This window comes from Pongo abelii, chromosome 12 (genome assembly GCF_028885655.2).
Source record: "Pongo abelii isolate AG06213 chromosome 12, NHGRI_mPonAbe1-v2.0_pri, whole genome shotgun sequence".
In the NCBI taxonomy this organism is placed as follows: domain Eukaryota; kingdom Metazoa; phylum Chordata; class Mammalia; order Primates; family Hominidae; genus Pongo; species Pongo abelii.
The window spans coordinates 77,279,931-77,303,050 of record NC_071997.2 but is presented as its reverse complement, the minus strand read 5'-3'; the positions used below and the strand labels follow the sequence as shown (position 1 = coordinate 77,303,050).

Genomic DNA, 23,120 nt, shown 5'->3' with positions numbered 1-23,120 from the left:
CGTTTTTTTAAATTAGCCAGTGTATTAGTCTGTTTTCACGCTGCTGATAAAGACATACCGAAACTAGGAAGAAAAAGGGGTTTAATTGGACTTACAGTGCCACACGCTGGGGAGGCCTCAGAATCATGGCAGGAGGCAAAAGTCACTTCTTACATGGCAGCGGCAAGAGAAAATGAGGAAGAAGCAAAAGCGGAAACCCCTGATAAATCCATCAGATCTCGTGAGACTTATTCACTATCACGAGAATAGCACAGGCAAGACTGGCCCCCATGATTCAATTACCTCCCCTGGGTCCCTCCCACAACATGTGGGAATTCTGGGAGACACAATTCAAGTTGAGATTTGGGTGGGGACACAGCCAAACCATGCCAGGCATGGTGGCACGTGCCTGTAGTCCCAGCTACCTGGAAGGTTGAGGTGGGAAGATTGCTTGAGTCCAGGAGTTTGAGGCTGCAGTGAGCTGAGATGGCACCACTGGACTCCAGCCTGTGCGACAGAGTGAGACCATGACTTAAAAAAAAAAAAGGAAGCTCAATGAAGTGAGAAATTTTTTTTCTTTTCTTTTCTTTTTTTTTTTTTTTTTTTTTGAGTCGGAGTTTCCCTCTTGTTGCCCAGGCTGGAGTGTAATGGCGCTATCTCAGCTCACCGCAACCTCCGCCTCCTGGGTTCAAGCAATTCTCCTGCCTCAGCCTCCCTAGTAGCTGGGATTATAGGCATGCACCACCACCCCCGACTAATTTTGTATTTTTAGTAGAGACGGGGTTTCTCCATGTTGTCAGGCTGGTCTCAAACACCCCACCTCAGGTGATTTGCCTGCCTCGGCCTCCCAAAGTGCTGGGATTACAGACATGAGCCACCACGCCTGGCCCGAAGGGAGAGATTTTTTATCCCCAGCTCCTAGAACACCACCTGGCAGAAAAAAGTGCTCAATACAAACTTGTGGAATGAGTATACCTGAGTTTCACTTGTTTCCTGCTTGCCCTCTGTCAGAGGCCACACCCAATTATGGCACCTGGTAAAAGCCTCACTCATTAGTTTTGTCATTTAACTCCTTCCTGTAAGTCAGGTAAAACTGACCACATATATATGTAGATGCCCTTTTCCAATTTCTGTTTGGGGGCTCCCCTGGAGAAAGCAGAGGCCTCACACTAGAGCTAGCAGCAGCCCCAGGAAAATTCACACAGGGGTGAAGTTTTATTCTTTCCAAGTAGCCAGTTTTGCCCCTTGGCATTTTCTTCTTCTTCATAGACATTTTCCCAATGGGTAAAACTTTTTTGTTTGATTTTAAAAATTCACTTTTTCACTTATCTATTCAGTGTTGCTTACTGAGTTCTGACCACTGACAAAAATAACCATTGTGTGTGTGTATGTGTGTGTGCATGTGTAAATATCAGACGATAAGAGCCTTGCATTGTTCTAAGAGTTGCTTGAAAATGCCTGTGTTTTGATAGCTTATGATGCACATTTATGGGCCAGCCAATTATAGTGACAGCTCTTTAATGAAGAAATGTCATACACATTAATATAGAATTTGTATTTGCTCTTAGTAATACCTGTAAGTGCCTAGTTCAACAGTTTCTGTGGTTGAAATGCTAAAAAATACAACTGAAATGCTGTTGAACTCTAAATGGCTAAATGCATGTATGCCTGTATGTTGTTTTATTTACACACACACATAAACATATGTGTGTATATTATATTTAAATAATTTATTCTATGTATATTTAATTTATTTTATATATATATAGAATAAATTAAGCAATAATGTCCCTGGGCCCAAAGAAAATATTCTTCATTCTCCTGTTAGGCCAGAAGGGTGTTTATTATGTTGAGGAAAGTTCTTGCACTCATAACCTCTAAGTGATTCCGCAGCATAGCTTAGAGGTGATGCTTCTTCCGGAAGAAGCCCTGAGTCATTCTCTGCATCTTTCCTGAGATCTGGAGAGTGCAAGGGTACCCATACCTCTCCCTTCACCAGGCCAGGGGGGATTAGGAAAGAGTCACAGATGAAGGAGAAAAGGAGAAGAGAAATTGGTAAGAGGAAAAAGGGTAAACCTCTCAATTGCTTCCTCCTCTGATTACAGCCAGAGGAAGGCAGTCTGAGGGCCCCTTAACTAACTCCCTGTTAAGGTCTGGCAAGGATATAATGCATTTCATTTAGCTATGCTTCTATTACTTGAATGGTTTGCTTTTTCTAAGGGAAATAGAATTGGGAAAGGAATTATAAGGAAGAGAATTTTCTTGCTTTTATTCTATTTATAAATGGAATATGAGAGGGACATGGAAATAGCATGAAAGAGTCACAATTTTCTTACAATCACTAATATCCTACACTAATGTATCTGGGTGGCAGAGCGGATGGAGCCATAATGGTGTTTGTTATGGACTGAATCATGTTCCCCCAAGATTCATATGAAGCTGCACCCTCAATGTGATGGTATTAGGATGTGGAGCCTTTGGGGGGTAATTAAGTTTAGATGAGGCCCTGAGAGTGGAGTCCCCATGATGGGATTAGTGCCTTCTAAGGAGAGATCTCTCTCTCCACCACATTAGGACACAGTGAGAAGGCAGCTGTCTACAAGCCAGGAAGAAAGCCCTCACCAGGAATCCATCAGCACCTGCGTTTTGGGCTTTTCAGCCTCCAGAACTGTAGGAAATACATGTTTGTTGTTGAAGCCACCCAGGCTATGCTATTTTGTGACAGTCGCCAAGCTGACTAAGAAAGTGTTTTACATGAATTAATTAAGCAGATAATTCCTGAGCATCACTAGCACTCTGGGTACTGTTGTGCAGTTAAATATTGAGCAGTGATCAATCAGGTGAGCTTCTGCTTTCATGGGACTTCAGTTTGAATGGGAAAATACGCCACATACCATAAACAAGTAAACAGACAAGTAAATATTAGATAGTGATAAGAGCCATGAACAAAACACAACAGAGTCATGCTGTGTGGAGTGACTGGGGAGGGGCTACTTTAGATCAGGTCATCAAAGGAGGCTTTCTGGGGAGGGGACATTTGAGATGAATGACAAGGAAGAGCTGACTAGGAGACAATCTAGTGGAAAACGTTCAAGGCACAGGGAACCATGGTGCTAACATCAGGTCTGTGTAAGACTGACAGTTACCCCTAAGTTAGGTCAAGCAAAGAATGAAGTGGACTTGAGACAGGCTTGAGTGTTAATATCCAAAAGTGAAAGCAAGAGATGCACAGCAAGAAATTCATATAAGAAGCTTCAGATTTTGAATACCAATGAAATAACCATGGTTCCCGAGTGACCTCCTAGTCCACACAAGTCCTCCCCTTTTATTTCCCGTATTGTTGCCATACACCATCCACACAACATGCAATATCCAAATAACATAATAAGGCTGGGCGCGGTGGCTCACACCTGTAATTGCAGCACTTGGAAGGCTGAGGCAAGTGGATCACCTGAGGTCAGGAGTTCGAGATCAGCCTGGCCAGCATGGTGAAACCCCGTCTCTACTTAAAATACAAAAATTAGCTGGGCAGTAGGGGCATGTGCCTGTAATCCTGGCTACTTGGGAGGCTGAGGCAGGAGAATCGCTTGAACCTGTCAGGCAGAAGTTGCAGTGAGCCAAGATCGTGCCACTGTACTCTAGTCTGGGCGACAGAGTGAGATCCTGTCTCAAAAAAAAACACAGACAAAAAAATATATATATTATTATGAGGTTAACCACATCATCATCTACCTTCAATTAATTTTCATAAAATAATTTTAAAAATTAACATCTTATATTTGTGAGGTCCATTTGTTATAATTGATGAACCAACCAATGTTGATATATTATTAATTGAAGCCCACAATTTTCAGATTTTTTTCTTTTCTTTGACTGAAACCCCGTCTTACTTTGCTGCCCAGGCTGGAGTGTAAGTGGCTTAATGAGGGCTCACTGTAGCCTTGACCTCTCAGGGTCAAGTGGTCCTTCCACCTCAGCACTCCCTATCCCCCTGCCCCCTGCTCCCCTAAATAGCTGGGACTATAGGCACACGCCACCACACCTGGTTAATTTTTAAATTTTTGTTTTGTAGAGATGGGGATCTCACTACGTTGCCCAGGCCAGGCTCTATGCAGATTTCAAATGCTCTTTTCCTGTTAGGATCCCATCCAGGATACCACATTGCATTTAGTCATGCTTCCTTAGGCTACTTTTGGCTCTAACAGTTTCCTAGACTTTCCCTGTTTTTGCTACCTTTGACAGTTTTAAGCAGGGACTGATCAGGCAATTTGTAGAATGTCCCTCACTTGGGATTTATCTGATGCTTTTCTCCTAATGGGACAGTGGTTATGGGTTATTGGGAGAGAGACTACAGAGGTAAAGTACCATTCTCATCTCATCATATAAGAGTGCATGCTGGGCCGGGTGCGGTGGCTCATGCCTGTTCCTAGCACTTTGGGAGGCTGAGGCAGATGGATCGATCACCTGAGGTCAGGAGTTCAAGACCAACCTAACCAACATGGAGAAACCCCATCTCTACTAAAAATACAAAATTAGCCGGGTGTGGTGGCGCATGCCTGTAATCCCAGGTACTTGGGAGGCTGAGGCAGAAGAATCGCTTGAACCTGGGAGGTGGAGGTTGCTGTGAGCCAATATCACACCATTGTACTCCAGTCTGGGCAACAAGAGCAAAACTCTGTCTCAAAAAAAAAAAGAGTGCATGATACCACCATGACTTATCACTGCTGATGCTGACCCTGATCTCCTGGCTGAGCTTCCAAGTGATTTTTGATTCCTCATTCTCCCATCCCTGGAATCTATCATTCATCAGGCCTCATCTAATATATCTCTCAAGGTTCTCTCCCAGAACCCACTCCTCATCAGCATTATCTCCACAGTCTCAAGTCTAAGTTCCCAGACTGTTCTCAGCATCCTGCACCACATTATCAAAGCTCTAACCATAGCCTTTCTCTGGCTAAATAATCCCACTTAGGAATAAAACTTTCGTCTTAGTTGGAAGTTAAGGTCCAAGGTTTTCAGTGTTGCTTTGGGTTTTTTTCTCAATCTGAACGCAAGCTACTTTCCAGTTTTGTCTCCTGCCCTGAGATCTGGGTGCCATGCTAGCACTCCTCCGCCACACCCTCTGCTCCTTCCGTCATGCTGCAGCAGTTACTATTTATTAAGCTTCTGTCCTGTGCCAGGCAGCTTTCTGGGCCCAGGAATACAAAAACTACTAAGAAAGGCTTCCCTACACTCAAGGGATGAGGTGTAGTTGGAGTGACAGTCATTGTAAATGGATAACTGCAAAGTTGTTAGGTAGATGCGAGGTATTTATTTGGGCATGCACAAATTTTAAAGGGAGCAACTAGGCCAAAGCCCCTCACTGTGGCCCCAGTACTTAGGGGAGATTATATTAAGATAGTGATATCTGAGCAATGATTTCAATAAAGAAAAAAGTTCACCAAGCAGACAAGAGGCCAAGAGAAGTTCTGGGCAGAGGGCACAGCACGCACTAAGGCATGGCCACTAAGCAATTTAATGTTGAAGTATTTGGAAAAGATGAGTAAGAGCTAAACTGTGATGAAGGAGGATTGCTTGAGCCCAGCAGGTCAAGGCTGCAATGAGCCCTGATTGTGCGACTGCACTCCAACCTGGATGACAGAGTGAAATCCTGTCTCAAAAAAAAAAAAAAAAAAAAAATCCTTGGCCCCAATCCAGACTCAGAATCAGAATTTCTGCGGTTGGGGGGAAGCCTGGAGCCTGGTAATTCTGCATTTGTAATCAAACCCCAGGTACTTCTTGTAAAGAAAGCTTTGGAACACTGGTACTTTAAGAGAATAATAGAAAACAAGATCAAAACGAGAAGAAACTGGAGGCAGAAAGAGCAATTGGCAGACTCTTGCTATTGCCCGAGAGATGGCAAAGCTTGAAGCAAGGCGACAGCAGCGGGGGAAGGAGGAGGGGCAGCTTCAGGAGGCCTCGAAGAGGCAGACTGTCAGAGGTGGAGCTGCAGACACCACCCAGGCCTCTAAGGATTGTATCTTGAACACTTTCATAAACATTGGGAATATGAGAGACGGAATAGGTTGCTGGGAAAGATAATGAGCTCAGTTTTGGAACATGTTGACTTTGAAGTGAAATCCATAATGAAGAGTGGACATTTGGACAGGCTGTTCTGGAACTCAGGATATAGGTCAGGGCTGGAGATAAGGATTTCCGAATCATTTGAATCACTAGTATATAGGCAAGAGCAGGAAAAGTGAAATTCCCCCAGGAAGCAGATGGAGTCTGAAGGGCCAAGAATGACATATGGAAGCCTTCAGCACTCCCACCCCTCCTCATCAACCTTCAGCCTCATCTTTCTCCTCTGTGCCCTTCCCCCAATCTCTTTTTCTACCTCACACAATTTTATCAAAGGCCATCTCCCTTTGATACTAGATGGAATTAACCTCTGCACTGTTACTATCCTAGATGGAATTAACCTCTGCACTGTGCTACGGTATCTCTTTGTACTCCCTTTATCACATCTCCAATCATTTTAGATTAGGGCTAGTGTTGTCCCATTTTCTTTTTCACCTGTTAGAAGCAGAAGCATGTCCGGATTTCCACTACGCAGCATAAAGCTGGTGTTTAGTAAATGTTTGTGATCTTGTGGTGGAGATTTAAGGATTATTCATTCATTTGGACTTATAATTCTAGTGTCTAAAGTATAAATGAATCTACCCAAACAATAGCTGCCAAGCTATAATAAATCATTGCTGATGGTATTTCTCGACACAGCACCATCTGGCCTTTGTCTTCCTATTTCTAGTTCAAGGTTCTTACATTTTATTTTAACAATAGCTACCCAAGTTTATCTTTTTCATATCACTGCACCGCACAGAAAGGGCATACGTTAAAGTCATGGGTGGTAGAAAAAGGTTCACTACATCTTAATATCTAAGATATTTTGGACCAAATTACTCATGTATTCTTTGATCAGAAAGAGTGTATATTTTATGCAACCTAAAACTTAGGCATTTAATTTTTAAAAACATTTTATTATAATAATTTAAAATCATTATGTAATAATAGAATAATAATAAACCTCCAAATACCCATCACCCAACTTCAATAATTATCAACTCAGAGTCAATTCTCTTTTATCTTTACCTCCAACTCCATTGCATATTATTTTGAAGCAAATGCCAGAGAACATATCTTATCAGTAAAAAAGAAGAGTTTTTTAAAACCATAATATTATCACACCTAAAAAAATCAACAATAATCTCTTAACATCAATATCGAGTCATTGTTCAAATGACCCATTTTCTTGTAAATGCAATTTCTTTTAATTTTAAAAAATTAAGATCCAAATAAGGTCCACATGTTGCAATTCATCAATATGCCTTTTAAATCTCTTTTAATCTATAGGTTTCCCCCTGAACCCCCTTTCTTGCAAATTATTTATTGATGAAATCAGGTCATTTGTTCCATAGACTTTCACATAGTCTAGTTTTTTGCTGCCTTCATTCCCCCAGTGTAGTGTAACATGTTCCTCTGTCCTCTCTGTTTTCTGAAATTGGTATTTGGAACAAGAAACTTGGTAAGATTTGAATTTGCCTTTTTGGCAAGACTTCTTCATGAATGGGTGTATTCTTCCTTCATCCATCAGGAGGTCCATACTGTTTGGTTGTCTGTATCATTGTTATGTTAGCAATCACTTCTCCTTAAGGCCTAGACCTATTCGTTCTTTAGAGGCTATAGAAAGGGGACTCTATTATTCCTTTGTTGTTTAGTGGCTGAATTAGTTCTTTAAACAGGAACTTCGCCTCATGCACTATTTAGTTACTGGGGCATACAGTTCATATAAGAAAGGCAGAAAAAAAATGGTAGACTTTATTTACCGGTTATCAGTTCAATAATGAGTTGCCTCCCAATCATCTTCTAAACATGACCAGTTTTTTGAGCATCATTATGGACTCATAGATTTAAACATATTTGAGGTGTTTCAATCTATTGCTGGTATTATCCCTGTTGATGTCAAAATTGTGACACCTTTGGCCATTGGGAGCCTCTTTAAGTTGGTTCTGCTGTCCTTTTGAGAATGACCCTGTAGTCTTCAATAGCTTCCTCACTACCCATACGACAAAGTGCTTCAGGGTTCCCTTGTTCATTTCCTGCCCTAGACCTTGACTCAGCCGTTTCTTCAAGGAGCCTGGCTCTTTGACAATGGGAAATGGTATTTCAGGACATGGATCAGGGATTGGGGGGTGCTCATTTCACCTGGGTTGGCTAGAGACTGACTTTAAATTTTTGAATTTTTCAGACATACTAGTGGCTAACAGTGCAGATGCCAGAGGTAGACTGTCTGGGTTTGAATCACCACTCTGCCACATATTATGTATGTGACACGGCGCTAGTTTACCAACTTATCTGTGCTTCAGTTTTTCTCAATTGTGAAAAGAGAATAATAACAGTAGCTAAATTTGTAGAATCCTGGTAAAGTTTAAATGAAGTGATTCATGTAAAATGCTTAGAATAGGGCCTGGCACATAGGGCTGTGTAAGCATTGACTATTATTATTCTTATTACTAGTCTCTTTCCAGCCTCGTCATTGTTGCCTGCTTACACTGTGGGTCATCTGATATGCAACACGGACTTACATTTTATTCATATATAGTGACATGCTGACTTATTTTAGAGAGCTAGTCTAAGTTACATCTGCAACATTTGTCCTACTAATCTGCTACTTTAAATGATGCAATACTTGCACATATTAGAACATTTCCTGTAAAGGAATCCAAATTCAACAAAACAAATGGCATTCATAAGGTCACCAAGCACCAGTGTACTTTCTGCTTTTTATACTTGTCTGGAAAGGGGTAAATTAGCAGAAGCCTGGCTAGGAGTGACCCCACTACAGAGTTAAGGTCTTACTTTGCACTGGGGGCTTGGACAAGCCACATTCGTCTTGTATTTCCTAGTTGAACACAGGGAGATATTGGGGTGGCATTTCCCAAGCCCTCCAGATCCCTTTCTAATCAAACTGGTAGAATTACAAGACGTATCCCAGATCACATAAATCTTAATGTTGGTTCTGTCTGGAAGCCCATTCATATTATGAAATCTTGATCTATTCAGCCATTTGCCATAACTCTTTCTTCAGGTTCGAGTAGTTAAGATCTCAGCACTGCTGCAACTGAAGACAGTGAAAGGGAAGCAGCAGACCTGTGGGATGTTTCCTTGGTGGTCCGTTAGACCCCAACAAAGCCTCAAGGTACATCTTCTCTAAACCTAAAAACCCTATGGAGATCTAACAAGAACAGTCTCTAAAGTAGTTAAATCAAAGTTTATTTAAAGCAAAGGCATTTGTTTATCTGCAATTTTATATACTTGCATTACTGACATATAATTGTGCTATCATTGCATCAGCCATGCCGAGTTGTCTACAGCTCACTGGCTAGAAATTCTCAGGATGCACTAGGGTTCATTTGTGCTTAAACAAAAATTTACTTGCTTGTTTTATTCTTTTCTTTCTTTTTTCTCTTGACAGCACTCTTAGCATTTTTTTTTTTTTTTTTACTCTTAGCATTTTTTAAAAGTAGCTGTCATTAGATTACTTGACATCTAAAACACTTTGGATTAAAATGTAATTTTAATCACATATTTGTCAACAGGAAAGTGTGAACAAATAATGGTAAATTCATGTAATAGAAACTATTAAGCCACTAAAATTATAAAATGCATTTTTAAATCTTGACATAGAAACATGAGAGAACAAAAACAAGCTCCAAACAGTTTGTATAGTAGGATTATATTTTAGTAAAATAATAATTATTTTACATGTTGGCGTATGCATAGAAAAAAATCTGAAGAAACAAGTTGTTAATAGGGATTATCTCCAGGGATGAGATTATCATTGTCGTTTCCTACATATTCCTATAGTCTCTGAATTTCTTACAAATATTTATTACTTTTCCAATCAGAAAATGTTTATTTTTTTGAAAATCAATGTTGTTATAACTTGTTCAGAAGAGTGAAATAATACATTATCCATTGTAATAATAATTTTAGTGAGATTTCTCATGGTAGCTTCTCAGGAAATTCTATAATACCAATAAGTTTCTGTAAAAATTGAAGTTATTAATATAATAACTGAAGTATTGAAAAACAGTATACTTAGTCTTCTCAGAATCCAAAATAATTTAGTATATATTTTTATACATATGCAAAACCAAATGGAATTTAAAACTTTGAAATCTTTAGAACAATCAGCAAACCACATTCATTCATTAAGCATGCATTTCTGCTACATAGTCTGTGCCAGGCAATGTGCTAGGTATGCAAGTACCAGCTACACAGAGATGAAAAAGATCAACCCCATTTCTGTCCTCATCTGATGGTATGAACCAGCCTTGTGTATATCCTGCAGCATAGGAATAATTAACTAGAAGAACTGCTGCGTGTGAATAAATAATAAGCAAATTAATTAATTTTTTATGTTAAAGTGAATTTTTCACTTCATAAGAGCTAAGTGATTGGAAAGATTGTATATTTCATCAGCACATTCAAATTTCACAAAATCATCACACACTGTAGGATATATGTTCATATATCTTGACACCTCCAAATCAAATAAAAAAGAAAAGGAAAAATAGATGTGAAATCTTATTATCGTTTCCTACTGATATTTCACTTTTAGATGTGACATCTGAAATCTAAGAAAAAAAAAGGCTTCTGCTTTTATTTTGAATCATAAAGTTAACAAGTCCATTTTTAAAAATCATGAGCACCAAATTCCTTAAAGATGAGATATTCTTATTTCATAACTTTCCATCCAAATCATGCCTAAATCATTTTTCAGTTCTTTGGAGCAGATGACGATTAAGGGGGAAAGGGAAGGAGGGATCAAAATGTTCAGTGAAATGGAATTTAGTTTGTTTCTGTAAGGCTGAAATCCCTTGAAGATGCTATATAAACTACTACTATAGGCCAGGGGGTAGCAAACCTTTTCTGTGAAGGGCCAGATAGTATCTTTCAGGATTTGTGGACCATGGACCATGCTGTCTCTGCCAAAATGGCTCAACTCTGCTGTTTTATGGCAAAACAGCCATAAACTACACATAAACAAAGGGACATAGCTGTGTTTCAATAAAACTTTATTTGAGGACGCTAAAAATTTTAATGTTATATAATTTTCGCATGTCATTTTTCTTTTGATTTTTTTAAATCATTTAAAATGTGAAATTCGTCCTTAGTTGGCAGACCTCACAAGAATCTGGTGGCTGGTTGGACTTGACACATGGCCAGCTGCCAGCCCCTGCTAATAGGCCAGTGCATGGTGCTTGGGATCTGCTGCTTCTCTTTGGACCTGGTATTGAAGGGTAGGAGGTAGGAGAGGAGAATCCAAGAGATTAATAAAACAAAACTCTATAGATTTTCTAAAAACAATTTGTACGACAAAACTCTATTGTTTTTCTAAAGACAATTCAAATCTGTTTATTAATCTAAGAAGTTACTATCGTGGCCGGGTGTGGTGGCTCACGCCTGTAATCCCAGCACTTTGGGAGGCTGAGGCGGGCGGATCACCTGAAGTCGGGAGTTTGAGACCAGACTGACCAATGTGGAGAAACCCTGTCTCTACTAAAATTACAAAATAAGCCGGGCGTGGTGATGCATGCCTGTAATCCCAGCTACTAGGGAGGCTGAGGCAGGAGAATCACTTGAACCCGGGAGGTGGAGGTTGCAGTGAGCTGATATCACACCATTGCGCTCCAGCCTGAGCAACAAGGGCAAAACTCTGGGAAAAAAAAAAAAAAAAAGGAAGTACATTTTTAAAAGTTTATAAAACATTTAAAGAAACAATGAGTTTTAAAAGGATGCACCTGGAGAGCATTATGCAGAGTGACATAAACCAGAAACAGAAAGATACTGTATGATCTCACTTACATGTGGAACCTAAAAAAGTCGAACTCAGGGCAGAGGTTAGAATTGTGGTTACCAGAGACTCGGGAAAGGGAAAAATGGGGAGGTGATGATTAAAGGGTACAAAGTTTCAGTTATGCAAGATAAATAAGTTCTGGAGACCTATTATATAGCATAGTGCCTATAGCTAACAAAACTCTATTGTACACTTAAAATGTGTCCAAGAGGGTAGCTCTTATATTGAGTGTTCTTACCATACACACACAAAAATTAATAATATTAATAATAAAGGGGTTGGGAGAAAACTTTAGGAGGTGATGAATATATTTATGGTCTTGATGGAAGTGATGGTTTTATGGGTATATACTTACCCTTAAACCCACAGAGCTGTGTACTTTATTTTTTTCCCTCTTTTTCTACATCTCACAGAAGACTTCTATAGAGTTGTATACTTTAAAAATGTGTAGCTTTTTTGTTGTTGCTGAAACGGAGTCTTGCTCTGTCGCCCAAGGTGGAGTGCAGTGGCGCAATCTCGGCTCACTGCAACCTCCGCCTCCCGGGTTCAAACGATTCTCCTGCCCCAGTCTCTCGAGTAGCTAGAATTACAGGCTCCCGCCACCACACCTGGTTAATTTTTGTATATTTAGTAGAGACGGGGTTTCACCATGTTGGCCAGGCTGGTCTCAAACTCCTGACCTCAGGTGATCCACCAACCTTGGCCTCCCAAAGTGCTGCAATTACAGGAATGAGCCACTGTGCCTGGCCTATATGTAGCTTTTTATATGTAAATTATACCTCAATAAAGTGTTTTTGTTCTTTTTATTTATTTATTTAGAGAAGGAATCTTGCTCTGTTGCCCAGTCTGCAGTGCAGTGGCACTAGCTGGGCTCACTGCAACCTCCACCTTCCAGGTTCAAGTGACTCTTCTGGGTCAGCCTCCCCAATAGCTAAGATTACAGACACGTACCACCACACACGGCTAATTTTTTTTTTTTTTTTTTTTTAGTAGAGACAGGGTTTCACCATGTTGGCCAGGCTGGTCTCAAACTCCTGACCTCAAGTGATCCACCCGCCTCAGCCTCCCAAAGCACTGGGATTACAGGCGTGAGCCACCATGCCTGGCTGTTTTTTAAATTTTTGAGACAAGTCTTGCTCTGTTGCCCAGGCTGGAGTGCAGCATTGCGATCTCAGCTCACTGCAACCTCCGCCTCCTGGGTTCATGATTCTCGTGCTTCAGCCTCCTGAGTAGCTGGGACTACAGGCGCATGCCACCACACCTGGCTAATTTTTGTATTTTTAATAGAGACAGGGTTTCACCATGTTGATGAAGCTGGTCTCAAACTCATGGCCTCACGTGATCCACCTGCCTTGGCCTCCCAAAGTGCTGGGATTACAGGTGTGAGCCATGGTGCCTGGCCTTGTTTTTATTTTTTAAGGGTAGCTCTGAATGAAGAGACATCCATTCCTTCCTATTTTTCTTGCTGGGCATTGGGAAATAATAATTTTTTTAAAAAAAGAAACTTCCTAGATTAATAATGAGAAGTAGTATCTGTTTATTTTTTTGTTTTAGTTTTTTGTTACATATGTCTTTTGAAACAGAGTCTCATTCTGTCGCCCAGGCTGGAGTGCAGTGGTGCGATCTTGGTTCACTGCAACCTCAACTTCTTGGGCTCAAGCGATCTTCCCACCTCAGCCTCTCAAATAGCTGAGACTACAGGAGCATACCACTACGCCAGGCTAATTTTTATATTTTTTGTATAGATGAGGTTTTGCCGTGTTGCCCGGGCTGGTCTTAAACTCCTGAGCTCAAGCAATCCACTCACCATGTCCTCCCAAAATGCTGGGATTATAGGCGTAAGCCACCTGGCCCTGCTCATTGTTTTCATTAGCATTTCTTTGATTACTACTTATGTGAACTTTTTCACATTTTTAGGCCTTTCATATTTCTTTTTTGTGAATTACTCGTTGCCTTCCACCCATTTTTTTCTATTGAGATTTTTTTTTTTTTTTTTTTTTTGAGACAGAGTCTCACTCTGTCACCCAGGCTGCAGTACAGTGGCACGATCTTGGCTCACTGCAACCTCTGCCTCCCAGGTTCAAGCAATTCTCCTGCCTCAGCTTCCTGAGTAGCTGGGATTACAGGCATTTGCCACCACACCCGGCTAATTTTTCTATTTTTAGTAGAGCTGGGGTTTCGCCATGTTGGCCAGGCTGGTCTCAAACTCCTGATCTCAAGTGATCTGCCCACTTCGGTTTCCCAAAGTGGTGGGATTACAGGCATGAGCCACCATGCCGGCTGAGATTGTTTTTCTAATTTATTTTATGCAAGCTCTGTATATTGTTACTGACCCTTTATCTATTATTAAGTAACAAATATTCCCCATTCTCCCTTGCTGTTTTATTTTGTGGAGCGTGTTTATGATAGGTAATCTTATTGTAGTCAAAAGCAATCTTTTCTGCTGAGTGCGGTGGCTCATGCCTAATCCCAGCACTTTGGGCGGGGAAGGAAGCAGGAGAAACACTTGCGACCAGGGATACAAGACCAACCTGGGCAACACAGAGAGACACCCCACCCCAGACTCTATAAAAAGTTTAAAAGTTAGCCAAGTACAGTGGCACATGCCTGTAGTCCTAACTACTCTGGAGGCTGAGGCCAGAGAATCGCTTGCACCCCGGGGTTCAAGGCTACAGTGAGCTATTATCATGCCACTGCAAGCCAGCCTGGGCGACAGGAGGAGACCCCCATCTCTAAAATAAAATCTTTAAGCAATCTTTTACTTTGTATCTTATTTCTTTTCTCTTATGCTTAAAATATACTTCACCTTTTCAAAAGCACATATTCAATTATATTTTCTACTATTTGGGGGGTTGTACTTTTTAATATCATACTGTTGAGATTTGGTATTTGGTTTGTTATATAAGCTAGAGATCCAAAGCCATAATTTTCTAAATAGCTCACCTATTTTCCTGTGTTCAAATCCTTCCTCATCTATAGTCCCAGCTCAAATGCACATATTCCACTTGGGAGACAGCTCACCCTACCCTGAATTTCTTGCCCTCCTCCTCTTCTTCCTCCCCCATAGCTTTTCCTTCTTTCTCATATTATAATCATCTGTGCATATATCTTCTATTGCATCACACTGTACACTCCTTGAGAGCTGGGACTGAGTTTGTTATCTTTGTGTCTCCCAAATCCCTCATCCAGGGCCTCACACATTTGTGAGAAGAAAGGATAAGTGATAATGACAAATTTCTAGATACATTTTGTTGCAAGTTTCATGTAATATTTATTAAACTTTTTTTTTTAATGGAGTTTTGCTATTGTTGCCCAGGCTGGAGTGCAGTGGCGTGATCTCGGCTCACTGCAACCTCTGCCTCCTGGGTTCAAGTGGTTCTCCTGCCTCAGCCTCCTGAGTAGCTGGGATTACAGGCATGCACCACTATGCCTGGCTAATTTTTGTATTTTTGGTAGAAACGGGGTTTCACCATGTGGGCCAGGCTGGTCTCAAACTCCTGAACTCAGGTGATCCACTGGCCTAGGCCTCCCAAAGTGTTGGGATTACAGGCATGAGCCACCATGCCCCGTCTTATTGAACATTTTAACAAATATTTAGTTTTGTAAGCCTAAAAGTGATTATTTGAACATTTAAAGAAAGTTTACCAAAAGAGTACAAAAACACTAGCGCCTGAATGTTGAATGTCACCGTATGTGTAAAATTATATATTTTAGAGTAGTGTGAACTTTTAATGTTAAGTCATATTAAACTCCTAAATCAAATTAAGCAGACCCAGCATTGGCAGTGTAGCCGTAACTTTCTGATGTTAATAAAAACAAAATTGGTGACTCGAAATCAAATCATGCCAAGGTTTTGATACACTTGTCTTAAGATATTAATGAAGCACTTCAAAACACTGATATGAAGTGCCCAGATTCTCAGATGTTTGTTGAGTGAGTTTTGTTTAGTTGCATGTATTTTTTTTTTTCAGTGAATGTCTGGCACATTGCAATAATCAAACATGTGCTTATTTTTCTTGTATTGGCATGATCAGTGACTTGTACATTCAGTGATAGCATCTAAGCAAGTTTTATCAGCAAGCAATATTTTCAGTTCATAAATAAGTTTTCAAAAATCATGTAAGGATTTAAATTTGCTGAATGTAAAGACTGAACCCCCTCCCAAAAAAAAGGAAAGAAAGAAAGGGTGAGTGATGGCTACTCTAGGCCCTACTTTCTTGCCCTTGCTCCTTCTCACAGGGGAAGAGAGAACAAACCTCACAGCCAGTATGAGGCTGCCTGGCTGGTACATCTGGGGGGTTTTGTGGTGGCTAGGAATCCAAGGAAGCTCTTATTTGAACAACAAGGCTGGCATTTATAGAATAAGGTCAGGCACTTCAGGCTAAGCAGATACAAAAGTGAGCAGAGATGGCAGTCAGGCTCTGGGTAGATAAAGGGTGCCCTGGGCATCCAGAGGCCCAGTATCTATGAACATCAGGAATGTCTGTGCCACTCCCCAGACAAACAGGGATCCCAACTCAGGATTTCTCACCCCTGGTCAACTATAATTACAAAAACAGAGATTGTGAATAGTTCTGCATGACTCTGGAAAGCCTGTATGTGGTATAGATAAATATACACCAGATTCTGTACAACCTCATCATGCCTTTAGCTACTTAGAGACTGGACTTTAAAACACACGTTTCCCATCCTGTTAAATTTGGTCCTTTTTTTTTTTTTTTTTTTTTTTGAGATGGAGTCTTGCTCTGCATATAGCGCAGGCTGGAGTGCAATGGCACAATCTCAGCTCACTGCAACCTCTGCCTCCTGGGTTCAAGTGATTCTCCTGCCTCAGCCTCTCAACTAGCTGGGATTACAGGCGGTGCCACCATTCCCAGCTAATTTTTGTGTTTTTAGTAGAGATGGGGTTTTCCCATGTTGGCCAGGCTGGTCTCGAATCCCTGACTTCAGGTGATCCACCCACCTCGGCCTCCCAAAGTGCTGCAATTACAGGCGTGAGCCAACCCACCCAGCCCAGTTCTTTATGTATATAGATATATGGACAGCTATAGGGAAGTGTGATTAAGCATTTTTTAAAAAATTGCCCATTTCAGTTGTAATCCCCAAATTCTAAGCTAGAGAGCATTTAGTTACTTGAGTGCTCATCTGTTGCCAGGCAGGAGAGGGAGAAGGGTGAAGGGGCTCTAGCATCAGGGATGGGCCTGGAATTCCACTCAGGGTGAATGATACATTGAGAACCGAGGGTTTAGTAGGTTCAGAGTCCCTTGCTAGTCATATTGAATAGTGTTTGTTTTTCTTACACAATTTTGAGAAGAACCAGTAAGAGCAGCTCTAGTGGAGGGATGGGGGAAGAGGGGTAATAAAAGCAGACTACACTGGATTTGGAAATAAGAAGCCACAGGGCCATGCCCCTATCCTTACCCACCTCTCCTCTCTTATTACTTTGACTCCCATAAAGAAATAAATATTTAGGTTGGCACAAAAGTAATTGTGGTTTTTGCCTTTATTTTTAATTAAAAACGTTAAATGGCAAAAACCGCAATTACTTTTGCACCAGCCTAATAATAGGCCAATTTCTATGACTAAAATCCCCAAAAACAGTAAGACTAAGAATCTACAGGAGCTCTTCACAGCCATATTCCTCACGGAATGATTCCAGGAGCTCTGTGCTAAACACATCCCTAAGGAAACTCTGTGACAAAGAGAAGATCAAGGCCAGCAGCTTTTTCAGGTCTGCAGCGTTTCCGAGTGACAGCAGGCTCAGCTGGACACGTCTCCAAGTACAATTTCTAAACTATGAGAAGTGGGATTGTTTTAAATCTATACATTGAACTCTTAAATACACACACTTTTGAAACGTTTCAGCCACAGCTGTTAAAAGATTGATAAATTTTAAGTTCCTGAAATACTGAAATGAAAAAAAGTTATATATTAGAAGAGTGCTAAATTCCTTTAAAAATAAAAATGCACTAAATGTTTAAGAGCACAGCCATAATTTTTAAAACCCAGCAAGTGGATGCCTGCATGGGAGAAAGTCACTGAACAGCCTGAGCCCTTCAATAATAGATGCAAAGTTAAAGAAATGTCAACGCTGATAATAAATTGCTCAGGGTGACTCAAATGCAGCTTCTTCTCTACTGATCACTTCTGGTATTAACTGTGCTTACAAAAGCAAATACCTCACATTCCTTCAACTCTATAGAAAAACCAACAGGTACAGTATCACGTAGCTAGGTAGGCCTCAAATAGAAAAAAGGGTAACTCACCTTTGACAAGGACATTTATCTCTGGAATTTCTGTCCTCTGAAAATATTTGTTACTGCTACTCACTTACTATGCCCCAATTCCCTGATTCTGCTAAAACACCTTTTAGAAAAGGAAGCACTGGAGCAGGGTGTTTACTTTGTTGATGCTCTGGAGCAAGGGGGTGTTACTGTGTATGTTCCATGTTAGGGGTTTGTCCGAGAAAAAGGAGCAGACGGCTAGTGACTCAGAGCATATGTTGACCCGAGTGCCCTTTGGCAAACAGGAGCTCCAGGCAGAGAGTAAATATCCTCTAAATATTTGAAAAAGGGAATCACCCAGCCAAGAAAAGAGGAGTCTGAGGGAGCACCCTAAAACAATCTTAGCCTTGTAGAGGGATATTATTTATTCCCTGGGGAGAAAACTGTTTTTCTCTTCCAAAAAAGAGTGGACGTTGAATTTATACTCATAAGTGGTAAGAAAAACCTTGGGTAAGGGAAGGATGATAAATAGTGAAACGAACAAAAGAAATTCTGGAATCTCAGGGCTGGTCGTGGTGGTTCACACCTGTAATCCCAGCATTGTGGGAAGTCAAGGCTGGTGGATAGCTTGAGCCCAGGAGTTCGAGACCAGCCTGGGCAACATGGTGAAACCCCATCTCTACCAAAAAAAACACAAAAATTAGCCAGGTATGGTGGCCTACATCTGTAGTCCCAGCTACTTGGGAGGCTGAGGTGGGAGGATTGCTTGAGCCTGGGAAGCAGAGGTTGCAGTGAGCCGAGTTTGTGCCACTGCATTCCAGCCTGGGTGACAGAGGGAGACAGTGTCACCAAAAAAAAAAAAAAAATTCTGGAATCTCGTCCCTCTCATCAATAGAAAGCGGCTGTAAAAGAAGCAGAGGCACAGCCCAAATGGCCCCTGAGTACCCCTTCTCACCTTCCATTTTCTTAGAATGGTAGATATTTGCCCAAGGTTACAATAATATCAAAAGAAACAGAACAATCAGGAATACCCTGTGACATATCAGAGCCAATAAAGGCTCAAAAAATTCTTGCTGATTAAGAAAACAAATGTTCCCAAACAGCATTTCCTGGTTACTTATCAATAATGCAGACCAATGTCAATCTATCTGAGGATGCATATACATCCCTTTGGATCCTTTAAAAAAAAAATTGTCTCATTCTTTAAATAAATGTCAAGGGTGTTTACTCCAAAAATAAAATAGAAAGCCAAACTCACATCAGGAAAAATACAGATTAAAAATATATCTAGGCCAGGCCAGGCACGGTGGCTCATGCCTATAATCCCAGCATTTTGGGAGGCCAAGGCAGGCAGGTCGCCTGAGGTCGGGAGTTCAAGACCAGCCTGGCCAATATGGCGAAACTGTGTCTCTACTAAAAACACAAAAATTAGCTGGGCGTGGTGGCGCATGCCTGTAATCCCAGCTACTTGGGAAGCTGAGGCAGAAGAATTGCTTGAACCCAGGAGGTGGAGGTTGCAGTGAGCTGAGTTTGTACCATGGTACTCCAGCCTGGGCAACACAGTGAGACTCTGTCTCAAAATAATAATAATAATAATAATAATAATAATAATAATAATAATATATCTTTGCATGGGGGATAAGGTCTGAAAAAAAGAAAAGAATAAAAACAAAATAAAAACAAATCATCTTTATTTTTACTTGCTTGCTTGCTAACCTTGGGAAATTTGCTAGCTGCAAAGTTGCTTCTTATTTTCCAATAATTCCTGAGGGATCACTGGAATACTTGCATGAAAAAAAAAAACCTTCACTTTAACCTCACTCTTCTGAGATTTTAAAAACAGAGCAAGCACAGAGATAACAAAGAAACCTTTTTCAGAGGCACCCTCAAATCTTAGGCCCAAATAGATGGTGGTATTAACAGAAACAACGAAATATCCATAGCAACTGTGGAAAGCAGATCTCATCCCATAGTGAGATAATAAATAAAGTCACTGCCTTTTGTGACACCTTACTCAACCTCAACAGCTCCTCACTCCTGTTCCCATAAATCCACAGAGCTTATGCTTGTGGGAGCAGAGGGAGGATTGCTCCCCAGTCCAGGCCCACGAAAGTGGCTTTCCCTTCCACAGCACCTCCCACCCTCTACTGGGAGTCACAGACCTCTCCCAAGGACCCACTCAGAAGGGTGTCTGGGGCTGTTTAGGAGGAGGGGTCTCCACTGGCTAGTTTGGAGGAAACTCAACGAAATCAAAGCCCAACTGTAGGGGCCACGTACAGAGTAAGTGTTGAAAAAACGTTAACGCCCACCCTTCCTTTATCCAGACACATTGAATGGATATTCACTGAAATGTCCTCAAAAAATCTACCTCACCCCATGTCTATCCATCTTCCTGACTGCTGCCTGCCTCCTGCCTTGTGACCAGCTCTGCCAGCAGACCCTGCAGTATGACTCAGCGTGTTGAAATCCGCCTCTGTGGGCACACACTGCTCTCAAAACTGCTTCAACCACCAGAAGCAGCTAATTGCAATGAGTCTCTGGGGATCCTGCTCCAATGGCGACAGTCAAGAGGAAGCGACCACCAAGGCAGTACCTTCCTATTAAATGCTACTGAACTCCAGAAACAGTGTGCCTTGGCTTTGTGAGGAGCTCAGAGGCTCTGAGAGGCCCCCTGTGGGGGAGCATGTTCAGGACTATACGAGGCCTACCTTCCCAGCTCACCTGCACTGGGCTGAGATGATGGTGGTGACAACGACAAATAATACTAAGAAGAAAGGTACCACTGACTGAACACTTATCATTTGTTAAGCGCTTGGCATATGTTGCCTCATCTACCCCCCGACAGCAACCCAGTAAAATCCTCATTTTACAGGTGAGGAAACCAGAGGTCACAGAGCCAAAGTCAAGTGGTGATTAAGCAAGGCTTGAGCCCAGACTGTGGGGTTAAGGGTCTAGGCTCCCAACCACGTCAACACTGCTGGCTTTAGAGCAGCTGCACTTTCCACACTAGTATTGTTCTAAATCTAAGCATGGCCAGAGGAAAGAATAGGAAGCTCCACATTGACCTCTAAGCTTTTTATAGAGAAGCGTCTCCCCAGACACTGCCCCTCCAGCGAGCCTGGGGCCGGGCTGCCTCAGCTGCGTCTGCAGCAGTCCTCAGAGGCCCTGCCGGAACCTGATCCTGAAGCTCCCCGCATCCACGCTGCCGCTGGCTCCCAGCCCCGCCTTGCGGCTCGAGCACAGCCATGAGCAGCTCTGATGAACTATCTAACAGAGGAGAACTCCAATTGTATCATCAAAAGAGAGTTGGGGATTATCTGTTTTTTTCATTGTCCTTGCCACTTCAGCCCCTATTTATTCAGAGCTGCTCATGGCTCTGGCTTCCTTGTTTTATTTCTTCTGCCAACCCCCAGCTGGAGTTTCTGGAGCAACCAAATAGCTAAAAACAAAAAGAGGAAGCAGCAAGAGTCTGACATTTACAAAGATGGAGAAATTGCTCTCTAGACACATGAGAACAAACTGTAGAAAGAAAAATTGTGGCAAGATCAATGTGGGCAACTGGGAGCTCAGCGGATGGTCCATACATAGAAGGCCCTGGCCACACTGTGATTCCAGGGCCCCAAAAACCGCCAGCGCTGGTGTGAGAAGGAGGAAGACCATGACCTGACATTAAGAGAAAGGCTATGTCCTGTGCTGTTGCTAGAAAAAGCGAGGAGGGTAAGCAGTGCAGTCCAAGGCTTCCTGGGGTGGGAAAAGGTGTGTTCTCTTCCTCATGTGTGGAAGCTTTGCTTACCTGTAGAAGAGGATCCCTCAGGACTTCAGAACTGTGGTTTCTACAGACTGGGGCATGTTCAGGCCGATGTGGAACTGAATTCAAGCCTTATCAATACTCACAAACAACAGAGGAGGACCTCAGGTGAGGCTATGACTACCTCCCCCTCATTTAGCATCCCTGGCTACTCTGTCCTCCTTTGGAAAGCTTCTGTCTGTCTCTCTGAAGTGGGTAAAAGAGACAAGGGTGGTAGTGGTAGTTGCTCTGGGGGAGAAGTTGCTGCAGTGGCCCTTGTTCCAATTGAACAATATTATGGATTTCCGTCCAGCAAGTGACCTCTCACTCCGGACCTGTAGGGTCCATGCAGTCCAGTGTAGGTAAATTGGCTCTATCAGCCTGCTTTCACAACTCACATCATCCCAACTCTACCCTACCCAAGAGTTGCTAGAAGCACTATTACTCCTGTAGAAGGTGAGGGAGAGGTGACCCCCAGTCCAAAGCGACTGGAGACCATGACTGACCAGCCCAGGATCAGAAGGCTAAGGAACCACCTGTCTAATAGTCTGGTGCCAAACACAGGCCCTTCACTGCTCTTCGGAATGTTCTTGGCCATCCCTCCCTGGCCAAAAACAGAATATCAACTGCTTCTGAACCTGGGTCCTAGGCAACTAAACTGGGCTGTGAAAGAAACATCTATGCTGAGCCTATTGCTCCCTGAAATGGCCTCACAAATTTGCTTTGGAAACCATGCATTTTTCAAAACTTGATTTTCTTTGTACTTGTTGAAAGCTTTGTTTTCATCTTAAAATGCTAAATATACAATTTATTGGAAAATATAGCTAGATTTATACTTTTCCAGTCAGCAGTTTGGAATCGTCTGTCTTTACATTAGTCTATAATAAGACAGGCACACTTAGAATATTTTGTGATGTCACTTTTTCATTCTGGGACTTGGTGCATCTTTTGCACCAAGTGTTGGTTTGTTCCACCTCTCTCTTTTGTGAATTAGTCTGCAGTTCCACTTTGCAGTTTGAAATGTGAGTCAGCAAAGGAGAAACTCACTTCTCTATGCAGGGGATGGAGCTGGAAGGGAACAAGGAAGCTCCAAAGTCCAGGTCATGGTTGATGTCTCCTGATTAACTCCAGGCCGGGCGTGGTGGCTCACACCTGTAATCCCATCACTTTAGGAGGCCTAGGCGGGTGGATTACTTGAGGTCAGGAGTTCGAGACCAGCCTGGCTGAC

General features: G+C 41.9%; 1 protein-coding gene and 1 long non-coding RNA gene across 2 annotated transcripts in view; one reads left to right on the top strand and one right to left on the bottom strand.

The window, feature by feature from the left end:
• RTN4 (reticulon 4) overlaps positions 1–23,120 on the bottom strand; it is a 179,664-nt gene that overhangs the window by 127,777 nt on the left and 28,767 nt on the right. The gene's annotated exons all lie outside the window — the stretch shown is intronic.
• LOC134759643 (uncharacterized) lies at positions 1,916–22,713 on the top strand. The gene is made up of 3 exons (XR_010136181.1): positions 1,916–2,034; positions 9,107–9,217; positions 20,430–22,713. It is a non-coding gene; the product is annotated as an uncharacterized LOC134759643 (long non-coding RNA).